The sequence below is a fragment of the Triturus cristatus genome, chromosome 10 (genome assembly GCF_964204655.1).
Source record: "Triturus cristatus chromosome 10, aTriCri1.1, whole genome shotgun sequence".
Lineage (NCBI taxonomy): Eukaryota > Metazoa > Chordata > Amphibia > Caudata > Salamandridae > Triturus > Triturus cristatus.
In genome coordinates, this window is record NC_140593.1 from 997,584,154 (window position 1) to 997,598,794 (window position 14,641).

General features: G+C 46.5%; 1 protein-coding gene across 1 annotated transcript in view; it reads right to left on the reverse strand.

The window, feature by feature from the left end:
• TOP3A (DNA topoisomerase III alpha) overlaps positions 1-14,641 on the reverse strand; it is a 262,802-nt gene that overhangs the window by 159,461 nt on the left and 88,700 nt on the right. The gene's annotated exons all lie outside the window — the stretch shown is intronic.

Below are 14,641 nucleotides of genomic sequence, written 5' to 3' on the forward strand. Positions count from 1 at the left end.
GGTCATTGATTATTAGACTAATAAATAATAAACGATTCAGAACGTACATATACTGTACAAACATCTGCAATGAGGAAGACCAAGGGAACTAGAGTGTCCAAATTTTGTGTTAACCTTTAAAACGGAATTGAGTGGGTCAAACAAATGCAATAGCTTTTCTACTACAGAGCATGAATGTCATAAATTAATTTCCTCGGTTTTTCCAGGTGCTCATCTGGTACGCAAAGAAGAACATGTTTTGAAAAATTCTGTACTTTAAAAACGTACATCATTTGATTCAAATTCAGTGAGAATAAGCATAATCACTAAATGTACCCAAATCTTGTCTGCATTTTCAACTCAACAGAAAACAAGCATTAGCAAAGCCAATAGGTTGGGCGTTGGCTCCCAGCTTTTTGACTTAGTTATTGCTGGTTTTGGTCTGCCATGGTTTCTGCAAAACTTTATTGTTGGGGACACTGGCTTATCGAATTAGAAAAAACAATAACACGCATTACCAGTGTGTCAGTCCCTGGCACTGAAGGGAACTATCTTGTGTGTGGAGCTCCTCCTTGTAAAAGAGCAGAATGCTGTCACTCACTGTGAAGTTAGTTGATAGCTCGTCGGCTTACCCACTTTCTGATGCTGTATGCAGTTATGGGTGGAGAAAAATGGGAATGTCATCATAACACCCTAATGGATGAAGAGAGCTAACTGAAAACCCCTATACATATAGCAGACAGATCAGTTAAATTAAATCAAAAGATCAGAGCTACTAACAAACCGTAAAAAAAAATATGGGACCCCTCTTAACAGACGTGTTTTTGAACATAGGAAGGAACATTTTTCAGAGTTTGGCAACATTTCTTACTTTGGCTTCTTGCAATCCCCAAGAAAGCCTACTTTGAGCACAACCTGATATATTAGATTTCATTTTTCTCCCTGAATATTACCTGGCTGTGATTTTCACAATACCTTTGCCAACAACCAGGGCCTACTCTAAGAGTGAATGCTCAGGACCTCTAGGCATTATCCACCAGGGGATGAGGCAGGTTGTCCAAGGCCACACAGTGTGTGACGGACTGGCCACAGGAACCGGTAAAAAGGTGTTCAATAATACTTCAGTCTGCAGTGCAAGTACAAAATCCAATTATGTTCTCCTTTTTCTGACTTACCGTTTAGGACTTTAAACTTTGCGGGGTACCGTGAAATCAACAATGAGGTCGCTTTGTATTCTCTGGATAAGCCATTGTGATTCTCTTTCTGTGGCGAAGGTAAATGTTATGCTATATTAACACTAAGCACTGTCAGTCATTGGCACAAAGCTTATTCACCGAAGGAGAAAAGGCTGAGTCGATTCTGTAGAAAAAAAAGAAGCTTGGGAGCGGACAAAAAAAAACTGTAAAGAGTTGCCACGGGAGCAGGCTGAATAACAGTGTAGAAAGAGGACGCTTAACTATGTAGCTACAAAATCTCTAGAGTGAACATGGACAACTCTTCGATACAGTGTGCCTTTTAACTTTCTCTGCTTCAACTGCAATCCTCTCACCCACCAACCTTCCGGATTCTACCATCCATCTCCTGCCAAAATGTCTTCTCTCCACACCACCACTCCAGATACCAACATAAATCGGATAATATAACAGACCCAAATAGAAAACAATAATCCTGACAACTGGACACAATATGAGAAGAAATCAACGTACAGCTCATGTAGACAGATATTACTGCTTGGACATCTCTTGATCAATTAGACAGCTACACAAACTGATTCACTCTGAAGGAATGGTCATAATTTATCTCCATCTTCCCCAGTAACAATCAGCACATAACATATTATTTATCCTTCCCATTCTCCATACCTCGTCCTTTTAAAAACAAATTAGCACTATAACTTATTTTCACTTTTCTGCTTATGATGAAAAAAACTAAACAAACCCACAAGTCGGAGAAGGATGATCCGATAAGCCTATACCGATAAAGTTTTCACACATGACATGGGGTAACTTAACAGCACTGTGCTCACAAAGATTCGTCCCTCTACACATGGTGTGAATTCAAGTAGAGTCAATGACATGACTAAATTACTCTACCCTTGAAAAGCTGGCAGGACTGGGGAATGTTTTAGAATCAACTCTGAAAGGAAGAGTAGTTGGACTTGGTTTTATCAGTAGGATGACAGATATGCTACTAGAAAACTGGGATCTCAAAAAACGGTAATGTTGATGCACTTTCAATGGCATGTCAGTCAGTGACAAAGATTAGAAGTGCTGGGCACAGTGAATCACATGCCAGGCCCGCTATTGAAAGGTCACCTGGTACAATGTCTGTAATGTATCAGTTTGAAAGGGTGTCTTATTTGGGGCAGGCAGTCACTTCACAAGTATCTTCATGCATGTGACAGACTATCCAAGCACTACTGCAATACATGATCAAAATGAGAAATGTAATAATTTGGACAAATTAAAATACACGTGCCTGAAATATATAGAAATTACTCATCTAGACCTATAGCTCTAGTATCTCAATACAGTCTTAATTTATGGCTTGATCCAATTCTTTGCCCGTCAATAAAAACAAACATACATAGAAAAGATCAGAAACAGGTCAGTGACAGTTGGCCCTCAATGGCCCAGGACAGCAGAAAATTCTAATGAAGACAGGCACGGGCAAAGAAATCTGACCTTCACTTGTGTCAAATAAAAAGGGTAAACACTGTGTCTATTGGTTGCAGTTGCTAATAGACGGGGAAGGTAGTTGAGAGCTGAATAGGCAATTTGTTGATCAATAAAACAATGAACTGTGCTTCTTCACGTTCATGTTACTGCTGTTTTTACTAACACTCTATATTAATCTAACTACAGTCTATCAAATGATTCTCTCTCACCCCATTAATTCAAGATAAAACCTTTTCAACTATCCCAAAAGAGTTTTTCCAGGTTATGTTTCTTCAGAAATACAAACTGCAATTCACTAAGTTTCACTACGCAGTATAGTAATGTAAGCTCATAACATCACCTATTTTTTTTCCTTTAAAGAGACACAATTATAAACAGCCAACCTCGGGCACTCCGTAGTCACGCAGTTTATCGTTTCAACTATGACATTACTGATGATACAAGGCTACTTTTGTGATAATGCATTCAAAATTGTAATCTCTGCAAAAGTTCATTGAATAACATAGTCCACCACAAGCACCTAAAAATACTTCTCCAATGAACTGCATGCATACTCACCTACCATCAGCTCCCACACAGCCTGAATATCAGCTGGGAGTGGCAAATTATCCCACTGCATAGCCAGTGTCACACATGTTGCTGTAATATCAAACCCCAGTTTATTTTATGGTGTAGATCGTCCTAAAACCAGAGACATAGGTGGCTTATGAACCACGTACACCCTGTTACTTGCCACAAAAACATATGCCACTCCGCATCGACTGGATAGTAAGCAGATGTCTAATCGAAAAGTGAAAACAATGTCACTCAAGCTGGTTCAATGGATCAGCAACATTGGGTTGCATTTACCCAGATGCACCTCTTCCAGGTCATAAATCCACACAAACACATGTGCTCTTCACCAGTTGTTTAAACCAACACCAGATCCACCGATCACTGGGACCTCGTCTATCTTTGATAACCTGATCACTAATCCATCTATTCAATTCCTTTTATAGTTATCCTAACAGTATATGGCGGAAAGGTCGCACCTTAAAAGCTACAGCCATGGTGCCCAACTTCAGCATCACTCTCGGGCTAACCACAATTTTTTGGTGGTCACACCAGATAGATACTCTAAGCCCCAAAAGGTAAATATAACCTTTGCAGAGAAACAGAAAACTAGCAGGTTTCGAGCTTCCCCTAAGCTCTTCTTCAGGACAGGCACAGGGTCCAGCCTTGTGCCTACCACTCCTTAAGTGACCTAAATTAGGGATAAAGAATCGTGCTGCAACTAAAAAGCATGCACGGTTAATACATACGATTTCCTTTTTTAATATATCAACTAGGAGCAAGAATAGAAGTTATTAAGCCCACTAGTTAGATATTTTTAAAATCGCTCCAATCCATACACACCACACATAGTTTCAAAAAACAGTGCTCCTACGTATTTCCGCAAGTCGTAGCACGCCTCAACCCGCAGCGGGTTGAGATGGCCCCTATGATGAAGCACGTCACCGTGGGGAAACCCTGGTGAGTGAGGGGACTCAAGAAAGGACATTTTTACTTTTTTTGCCAGATTTTTCGTCTGCATCTGAGCAATTATCTCCTGCTAGGTTCTCTATCTGAGATTTCGGATTTTTGTTTTACTACATGTGACACAGGAGGGTGGACCTAGCATATCCCTCTTCCTCCCCCCCCCCCTTTTTGATTTTGTAATGACCTTAAAACTGCAGCTGTGTGGACCAGGCGATGCTGTGGAAGATCAGGAGCCATACACGAGCTGTCCCACGTCGGATGTCAAAAGTTGAGGGGTCGGTGTCCGGTGGGAGCACCAAGAAGCCTTGGCAACTGCAACCAACGTGGAAGTTGAAAAAGGTGCAATGTCGGAACCAGCAAGGTCCAGGACACTCGACACAAGCATGGGAGTCAGGGCAGGCCCCAACCAATCTGGGGAGCCCAAATAATTCAAAGATTACCTCCAGGAGGACCCACAGGCCAGAGGCAGGGAGTCACGAGAGGACCTAGAGCAGCTCACCAAAAATGCATGCCCACAGCGCAAGTGATGCGGCGAGGACGAAGATCTTGGTCACTGGAGATGCTTGAGGTTGGGGCTACTTGAAGCCCGAAGATCTTGGTCGAAAAAAGCCAACAAACCTTTTCAACTGCAAGTCGATGCGGTGCACAGGGGTTCGGTTTTTGCAGCTCAGACAAGGGATACTGGCCTCAAACTTGGTGTGAGGACAGGGCAGGCCTTGAGGGGTGTGAAGAACCACCACCTGTGTTGCTGAGCCTTTCGGAGTCTGTGGGAGCCCAGGCTCAGCAGACTGGTCAGCTCAGTTGCAGTGCCTGCAGATGCAGGGAAGTGACTCCTTCACTTCAAGGGAGATTCCTTCAGGTGTCTTGGATGCCCACAGGCCTTGGAAGGTTCCTGTATGGTGCACAGGCACAGGCGTTGTAGCAGACGAGCAGGGAGATGAATTCAGGAGAAGCAGGAGTCTTACCGATTGCAGCCTTGATGCCCAGAGAAAGGTCCAACGCAGTCTAGAGTGCCCAAACGGTTGAAGAAGTGGTGTCTGAAATGAAGCTTGTCCCTAGGACGAATCTAGGGACCCACCCTCAGGTGGGCCCTTAAGTACCCTAAGGAAGGGTTTGGGACGATTCAGGGGTCCCTCCCTAAGGAGGGGCTGGGCACGGGGAGAATACTCTCCTGTCCTTTGTCCAGTTTTGTGCCAGAGCGGGTGCCAACGGTGAACTGGACTATGCATGGAGGACACCAAGTGTGCCCTGCACGAAGACTATGTGGCGCTTGCACGCGCCCCCCACACTGCCCCAATACACTAAACCCTGCCTGGGAGGTGGTCCGACCTCCCTGTGAAAGGATACCCATTGTTCTGCCTTCCCCTGCCTGAGCTTGGCTTAGCAGCAGGAGGGCAGAAATGGTTCTCTGGCCGGCAGCAGCCCTAGCTTGCTGTCCGTGTCTGGAAGACTGGTACCGGAAGCACCGAGGGCCTCCGAAAAGGAGCTTTAGGGTGCATGGAATCATACCTCCCACTCCATTTACGGTGTGGGGGTAGGATTCCAACAAGTTTAATGGCACTTGCGTAATGATGCGGTGCCCCTCTATAGGTTATATGGATGTCTCACTTACAACCCGAGAGAATGGACTCCGTAGGCTGTACAGTTGTCCTGATCATGCAGGGGCACCCTCGCACTTAGAACCGAGCACCCTGCATTCAGGATTGTAAGGCCTGCCTTAGGGGTGACTTATAGGTTTTAAGTGCAGTGAACTTAGATATAGGTAAACCTACATCTTTTGTAAGTTGTGTTTGAACCAAATTACACAGGCTGAAATGGTAGGCCTGTAGTTACAATTGAGTGGTTTCCCATGGGTGGCATAATACACGCTTCAGCCCATGGGGAACCCCTGGAGTACCTATGCCCTGGGTACCTTAGTACCATATACTAGGGACTGATAAGATTACACCAGTGTCCAATGTGGGATGTACCCAAGTACTTACAAAACAAATTGAGGGGACAAAGCACAGCAACTGGGTTCCTGATTAGCAGGATCCCAGTCAGACTAGTCAGAAACAGTATTACATCAAGCAAAAAGTAGGGGTAACCATAAAAGCAGATCCTACTTTCCTACACCCCCCCACCCCCAAACGTAAGGAGATGAGACTAACCTTGCCCAGTCGAGTCTTAATATTCTCTGAGTGGAAATATCTGGAGAGTCCATCTGCATTGACATGGTTACTCCCAGGTCTATCTTCCACTGTATAGACCATCCCCTGTAGGGAAACAGACCACCTCAAAAGTTAGGGGTTATCACCCTTCATCTGTTTAAGCCATAAGAGGGCTTGTTGTCTGTCTGAACAATGAAGTGAGTGCCAAACAGGTATGGCCTCAGCTTCTTCAGGGCTATGACCACAGCAAAGCCCTCCCTCTCAATGGCTGGCCAACGTTTCTCCCTGGGGGTCAACCTTCTGCTGATAAAAGCTACTGATTGGTCCTGGCCCTCTGCATTAAGTTGTGATAACACAGCCCCTATCTCAGATGCATCTGTCTGGACAATGAAAGTTTTGGAGTAGTCAGGACTTTGCAGGATGGGTGCAGTGCACATGGCCTCCTTGAGGTCATCAAATGCTTTTTGACAGCTTACTGTCCACTGAACTTTCTTGGGCATTTTCTTTGATGTCAGATCATTCAGGGGAGTCACAATAGACCCATACCCTTTTACAAGTTGTCTGTAGTACCCAGTCAAGCCCAATAAATCTCTGACCCCAGTCTGGGTAGTGGGAGCAACCCAGTCCACAATGGTCTGGATTTAGCTTTCCAATAGCTAAATCTGGCCTCCACCTACCAGGTGACACAAGTATACAACCTTGCTCTGCCCTATCTGGCACTTAGTGGCCTTGATAGTGAGGGCCCCCTTTTACAGGGCCTCCAGAACATTTCTGAAGTGGACCAGGTGCTCTTCCCAGGTGGAGCTAAAGACAGCTATATTATCTTGATATGATGCACTATAGGCTTCCAGACCTGTTAGGACTTTGTTCACCAGCCTCTGAAATGTGGCAGGTGCGTTCTTAAGACCAAAGGGCATCACAATAAATTGATAATGCCCATGAGGGTTTGAAAATGCTGTTTTTGGCTTGGCATCCTCAGCTAACCTGATTTGCCAGTAGCCAGCAGTCAGGTCAAATGTACTCAAACATGGGAGAGGCCAAAGTACCTATAAGTTCATCTGCCCTGGGAATTGGATGAGCATCACTCCTAGTGACTGCATTGAGGCCTCTGTAGTCCACACAAAACCTTGTCTCTCTTTTTCCACCCTTGGTGTGAGGTTTTAGCACAATGACTATGGACTAGCCCAGGGGCTATCTGAAGGCTCAATAACCAACAATTCCAGCATATTTTAGATCTCTGTCCTGATGCAGTCCCTGACATGGTCAGGCTGTCTGTAGATTTTGCTCTTCACAGGCAGACTGTCAACTGTGTCCACTTTGACTGGGTGTCGGAGAGAACATGTGTCAGTACTGACTGAGGACCAGCCTACAGTCAGTTTGCTGTTAGTAAGTGAGGCTGCCTGACAAGGCTACTCCATCTACTAACCCATCATCAGGGTCTGAGAGAGGAGATCGGGAAGAGGTTCACTCTCTTCCTCCTGTCCCTCATCACTTGCCATGAGCAAGCTAATTTCAGTCCTGTTCACAAAATGTTTCAGGCAGTTCACATGAAGCACACTGTGGGGACTTCTTGGAGTGCCTAGGTCTACCAAGAAGGTGACTTTACCTTTCTGTTCAAGGATTGTATGGGGGCAACTCCACTTGTCCTGGAGAGCTGCTGGAGCCACAGGCTCCAACACCCATACTTTCTGGCCTGGCCAATAAACAGTCAAGACAGCCTTTTGGTCATGCCAAGCTTTGTGAAGCTTTCTGCTGCCCTCCAGGTTTTTGCTGGCCTTCTTCATGTACTCAGCCATGCGTGAACGCAGGCCAAGGACATAGTCCACAAAGTACTGCTTAGGAGGTTTGAGAGGTTGCTCCCAACCTTCCTTTTCTAGACACAATGGACCCCTAACTGGATGTCCAAACAGAAGCTCAAATGGGCTGTAGCTAACCCCCTTCTGAGGAACCTCTCTGTAGGCAAAAAGAAGGCAGGGTAGTAAGATATCCCATTTTCACCTAAGCTTTTCTGAGAGTCCTATGGTCATACCCTTCACTGTCTTGATGAACCTTTCAACAAGCCCATTGCACTGTGGATGGTAGCGTGTGATAAACATGTAGTTTACACCACACTCTTTCCACATGGCAGTGACATAACTAGACATGAAGTTTGTACCTCGGTATGTTAAAATCTCCTTAGGGAAGCCCACTCTGGAAAAGATTCCCAAGAGGGCCCTCACCACTACAGAAACTGTAGTGGTTCTAAGGGGAATAGCTTCTGGGTACCTAGTGGCATGGTCCACCACCACTAGTATGTAACTGTGCCCAGATGCAGTTTGGGAATTCAAGGGACCAACAATGTCAAGCCATACCCTTTTAAAGGGGACCCCACTCACTGGAATTAGAATCAAGGGGGCCTTTGTGGTGCCACCTGACTTACCACTGGCTTGAAAAGTGGCACAGGAGCGAGAAAACTCCTTTCTGTCTTCGGGCATATGGGGCCAGTGAAAGTGAGGGAGAAGCCTGTCCCAAGTCTTGCTTTGCCCTAAGCATCCTGCAAGAGGAATATCATGTGCATCAAAGAGGAGGAAACCTCTGGTGTATTACCAACCTCCTGGTGGCACCAGGCTTGGGGTCTCGTGCTACAAAGAGGAGGAAACCTCTGGGGTATTACCAACCTCTTGGTGGCACCAGGCTTGGGGTCTCTACCTTCAGAGTACAGAAGCCCATCTTCCCAATAGATCCTATGGAACCCACTGATATTCCCTGCTTCCTCAGTAGCAGCTTGCTGTTTGAGGGGTTCAATAGAGGGGCAAGACTGCTGCTCCAAACTAAAGTCTGACCTGTAAGGGACCCCTGCCCCAAAGAACTCTTCCTGGTCAGGTCCTAGTTCCTCTGGGACAGTTCTTTCACTGCGGCTAAGTTCCTCTTCCTCATGAGACTGATCTTCAAAGAGAGTTTGTATGGAGGGCAATTCCTTACCCTTCCTACTACTTCTCATGGGAAGCACATGGTCCATTTTTCCAGGATCCAGTGCTTTGTCAGTGGTGAGCTGTTTGGCCCGAGTCCTGGTGACAGCAAGCACACAGGCAGAGATGCTCATCATCTCTGCATGAGTCCTGAACTCCACTTCAGCCCAATTACCCATCTACAAGATGGTCTGGACATACCACAACCCTCTTAGGTGCAGCTACCCCTCCCCAGCTGAGGTTCACAACTGCCAAGGAATGGTCAGTCCTAACATTGCTAGCGTTGGTGACTTGGTATATGTGTCTAAGTATGATCTGTTCAGGGGACACAAGTTTCTCTGGCACCAGTGACAGTGGAACCTGTGTCCAAGTAAGCCATTGCTTCTTTTCTATCAATTAAAGGTTGTTGTCTGTACGTGCCCAAGTTAGTGGCACTGACTGGTAAGGTGGCAAGATATATGCCACCATCACAGAGAAGAACAGCCTGAGCTTCAGCTCTGACGAAGTCAGAACCCATCTCAGAACCCAAGGTTAATCCCACTAATCCCTTGTTTGCTGTACTACCACTTGTACTTGTGCTAGGTGGGGCAGGCGCCTAGTAGAAGTAGTTTCCTTGGCCTTTGGACAATCAGCATCCCTTGTCCAATGGGTCTTCACATTACACAGGTAGCACCAAGGTTTCTTTTTGCCTTTCTTAGAATTTTGGAACTCACCCCCAGATGCAGGTTTTTGGGGGCCTTGTGAAGACCCTCTTATCTTTCGCCTTTTCACCATCCATATCCTGAGATTTAGAAGAATCTTACTTCTTCTGGTCACCTCCATTACCATGGTTGTTCTGCTTAACACTAGTGCAAACTAATTTGTCTGCCTTCTTTACCAAATCCTGGGGAGAGGTCAGATCAGACTCCACCAGGTACTGGTGTAAAAGCTGGTTCTGACAATTATTAAGGATATGCTCCCTCATAATCAAAATGCACAATCCTTCATAGTCCTGTACCTTGCTTCCATGAAGCCAGCCTTCCGGAACCTTAATAGAACGGTCTACAAAATCTACCCAGTCCTGGGTGTGTGCCTTCTGCGTGTCTCTGAACGTAATCCTATACTGTTCAGTGGTTAAGCCAAACCCATCTATGAGAGCACTCTTCAGTACTGAGTAAATGTCAGCATCCTCTTCTTTAACAGCGAGGAGCTTATGTCTACCTTTCTTAGGAAAGGAGAACCACAGGATAGCTGCCCACTGCTCTTGAGGGACCCTCTGAACTTTACAGGCCCTCTCTAAAACAGTGATCCACTTATGGATAACATCCCCCTCCTGGTAAGGACGGACTATCCTGCTCAGGTTCCTATTGTCAAAAGAGGTTTCTCTGATTCTAGGGACCCTGTTGCTGCCACCATGGGACTCTAGTACCAATTTCTGCCGAGCTTTCTGGACTTGTAGGGACTCTTTGTCCAAGGCCAACTGATCTTCCCTGAGCCGAAGCCTTGCTTTCCTCAAATTAAAGCTGTTGCTTCTCATTGTCCAAAGAGCTGTCCCTCTTACTAGATATGGAGGTCCCTATTGAATGTTCTGAAGCATTTGAATCTCTAGAGGAGGGCCTAGACCTCCTCAGTCTACTCTGGACCCTCCCAGGAGGAACAAAGGGTGTCCTCTCTTTTCCTTCAGCACTGTGCCCAGAGGGATCAGAGTTTGGCAGGTTGGACTCATTGGAGTCTTCCTGCCCATACTCAGAATTGGGATCATCAGTAGGAGCTCCGGATGCTCCCTCTTCAGAAGTATCCCCACCCATATTTTCCTGCTCTTCTGCCCTCACAGGATGACCATCATCCTTATGCAGCAGCTCTAAGAGCAGCTTAATGGTGGGGTTGCCACCTGTCTTTTCTTTCTAAGACTACACAGGGACTTTAGTTCCTGGAACTTTAGACCACTGTACTTAGACTGGGGGACATTAGTATCTCTAACTAAGGACATGGTTCTGGTGTAGCACCAACTAACCTAGTGGAAACTAAACTCTCTGAGGTTGGAGAAAGGGTTGTGCTAGACCCTTAACTACCCAACCCTAAATTCAGTAGAACTTACTTATTCTAATCTGTATTATAGGTGCCAAGGATTAGCGATGGTTTTTCAATTAATCCACACCAAGATTTCTAGTAAAGCAATGGAGGCTTGAACCCAACCGCTGCACACCAATGTGAGAAGCTGGCTTAGTATATGGTTTAAGACTTACGTAAGTAGGCACCTTGCACCAATCCAGACAACCCATATGGTGATTTTAATGGTCTTAGACAACCTTAGAAAGCTCTCTAAGTGGTAGCTGTGGAGAGCAGCCTTCAGGCTTAGTCCAGAAGGAGGGTAAAGCAGCTTGTTTAACCAGAAAACAATCATGTTGGTATAGATTAAGTGAAAAAGAAGGACACAAGTGTATTTATAAAAATATGTATTTATTATAAGTCACTCATTAACACATACAGATATCTCCTAGCCAGAGATATACACAATGCACACAATACTTTTCAATAGAAACCGATAAGTAGCACGTAATACACAGTGGTCACCAGGGGAGAACAAAACCATATACTAAAATAGTGGTATGCGAACCACAACTCAAGTCAAGACTATACCCAGAAGACGTAGAAATGCTGGGGACCCAAGGAACCAGCCGAGGTAAGTAACTAGGAGCCCCACGGAGGCTGTGTGCAGAGTGGGATAACGACCGCAGGATCAATGCAAGTCAATGGGTAAGTCGAGGTGGCAATTTTAAAGAAGAAGGCCCTTCCTAGTGGACCCTGAAGAAACCTTGTGGAAGACAGAAGGTTGGCGAGCCACCCCACCTGGGGATACCTTAAGAACCAGGATACCTGCACCAGGGAAGTCGGGTGCATAGGTGTGAAGTGGAGTAGGAAACCGCAGTTGAATTTATTTTCTGGACTTCAGAAGGATGCCACTGCTGGAGAAGGTGAAAGTGTCCAGTGGAACCCAAAGGTGGATTTAAGATAGGAAGAACCTGCAAGCAGAGGGGACAGAGTCTATGCCCCCAGGAGTGACCAGGAGGCAGGGAATGTCCACCGATGTAGAGTGTTGCAGGAGAGCGGACAGTGACCTTGAAACTGCAGCTGTGTGGACCAGGCGACGCTGTGGAAGACCAGGAGCCGTACACAAGCTGTCCCACATTGGATGTCGAGAGTTGAGGGGTCAGTGTTTGGCAGGAACACCAACAAGCCTTGGCAACTGCAATCAATGTGGAAGTTGAAGAAGGTGCAATGTCGGGACCAGCAAGGTCCAGGATACTCACCATAAGCAGGGGAGTCAGGGCAGGCCCCAAGCAATCAGGGGAGCCCAAAGAATTCAAAGACGACCCTCAAGAGGACTCACAGATCGGACATACTGGAGTCGCAAGAGGACCTCTAGCAGCTCTCAAAAGATGCATGCCCATGGTGCAACTGATGTGGTGAGGACGAAGATCTTGGTCACTGGAGAGGTTTGAGTTTGGGGCTATTTGGAGTCTGAAGATCTTGGTGGAAGGAAGCGAACAAGGCTTTGCAACTGCAAGTCGACGCGGTGCACAGGGGTTTTGTTCCTGCGGCTCCAACGAGGGATACTGGCCTCAAACTTGGTGAGAGGACAGGTGAGGCCTCGAGGGATGTGAAGAACCACCACTTGTGTTGCTCAGCCTTTCGGAGTACGTGGGAGCTCAGGATTAGCAGACTGGTCAGCTTAGTTGCAGTGCCTGCAGATGCAGGGAAGTGACTCCTTCACTTCAAGGGAAATTCCTTCAGGTGTCTTGGATGCTCACAGGTCTTGGAAAGTTCCTGTATGTTGCACAGGCACGGATGTTGCAGAAGACGAGCAGGGCATCGAATCAGGAGCGGCAGGAGTCTTTCCGTTGCATCCTTGATGCCCAGGGCGAAGTCCACTGAAGTCCAGAGTGCTCAGACGGTTGAAGAAGAAGTGGTGTAGGAAATGTATCTTGTCCCACGACGAATCTAGGGACCCACCCACAGGTAAGCCCTTAAATACCCTAAGGAAAGGGTTGGGACGATTCAAGGATCCCTCCCTCAGGAGGGGCTGGACAAGGGGGAGGATACTCCCTTGTCCTTTGTTGAGTTTCGCTCCATTGCAGGAGCCAACGGCTACCTGAACTGGTTTGAAGTGAACTATGCATGGAGGGCACCAAGTGTACCCTGCATGCAGACTTTGTGGCGCTGGCAAGCACCGCCACCCTACCCCAATACACTAAACCCTGTCTGGGAGGTGGTCACACCTCCCTGTGATAGAATACGTATTGTTCTGTCTTCCCCTGCTCGAGCTAGGCTCAACAGCAGGACGGCAGAAACATGTCACTGGCCGGCAACATCCCTAGCTTGCTGTCCGGGTCTGGAAGACTGGTACCGGGAGCCCTGAGGACCTCCCTAAGGAGCTTCGCGGTGCATGGAATCATACCTCCCACACTGTTTACGGTGTGGGGGTATGATTCCAACATGTTTAATATCAAACATGATAGGATTTGTTACAGCCAGTTTTAAGATGGTCATCGCGTAATGACGCAGTGCCCCTGTAAATGTTATATGGCTGACTCACAACCTGGGAGACTAGACTCCATAGGCAGTAGGGGTATCCTGCTCATGCAGGGGTAACCTCACACTTAGAACCGAGCACCCTGCCTTCAGGATTGCAAAGGTCTGCTATAGGTGTGACATATAGGTTTTAAGTGCTGTGACCTTAGATATAGGGAAACCTATATCATTCGTAAGAGGTGCTAGCACCAGCTTACACAGGCTGCAATGGCAGGCCTGTAGTTGCAAATCGAGTGGTCTCACATGGGTGGCATAATACCTGCTTCAGCCCATGGGGGACCCCTGGTGCACCTATACCCTGGGTACCTTAGAGCCATATACTAGGGACTGATAAGGTCACACCAGTGTCCAATCTGAAATGTACCCAAGTACTTACCAAACCAATTTAGGGGAGAAAGCATGGAGACTTAGTTAGGATCTGCTTTTATGGTTACCCCCACTTTTTGCTTGATGTAATGCCGTTTCTGACTAGTCTGACTGGGATCCTGCTAGTAAGAACCCCAGTCTCTGTGCTTTCTCCCCTAAACTGGTTTGGTAAATACTTAGGAACATCCCAGACTGGACACTGGTGCAACCTTATCAGTCCCTAGTTTATGGTACTAAAGTACCTAGAGCATAGGAACACCAAGGGTCAACCATGCTGAAGCATGTATTATGCCACCCATGCGAGACCACTCAATTTGCAACTAAAGGCCTGCCATTGCAGCCTGTGTAAGCTGGTGCTAGCACCACTTACGAAAGATATAGGTTTTCCTATATCCAAAGTCACTGTACTTAAAACCTATCAGTCACCCCT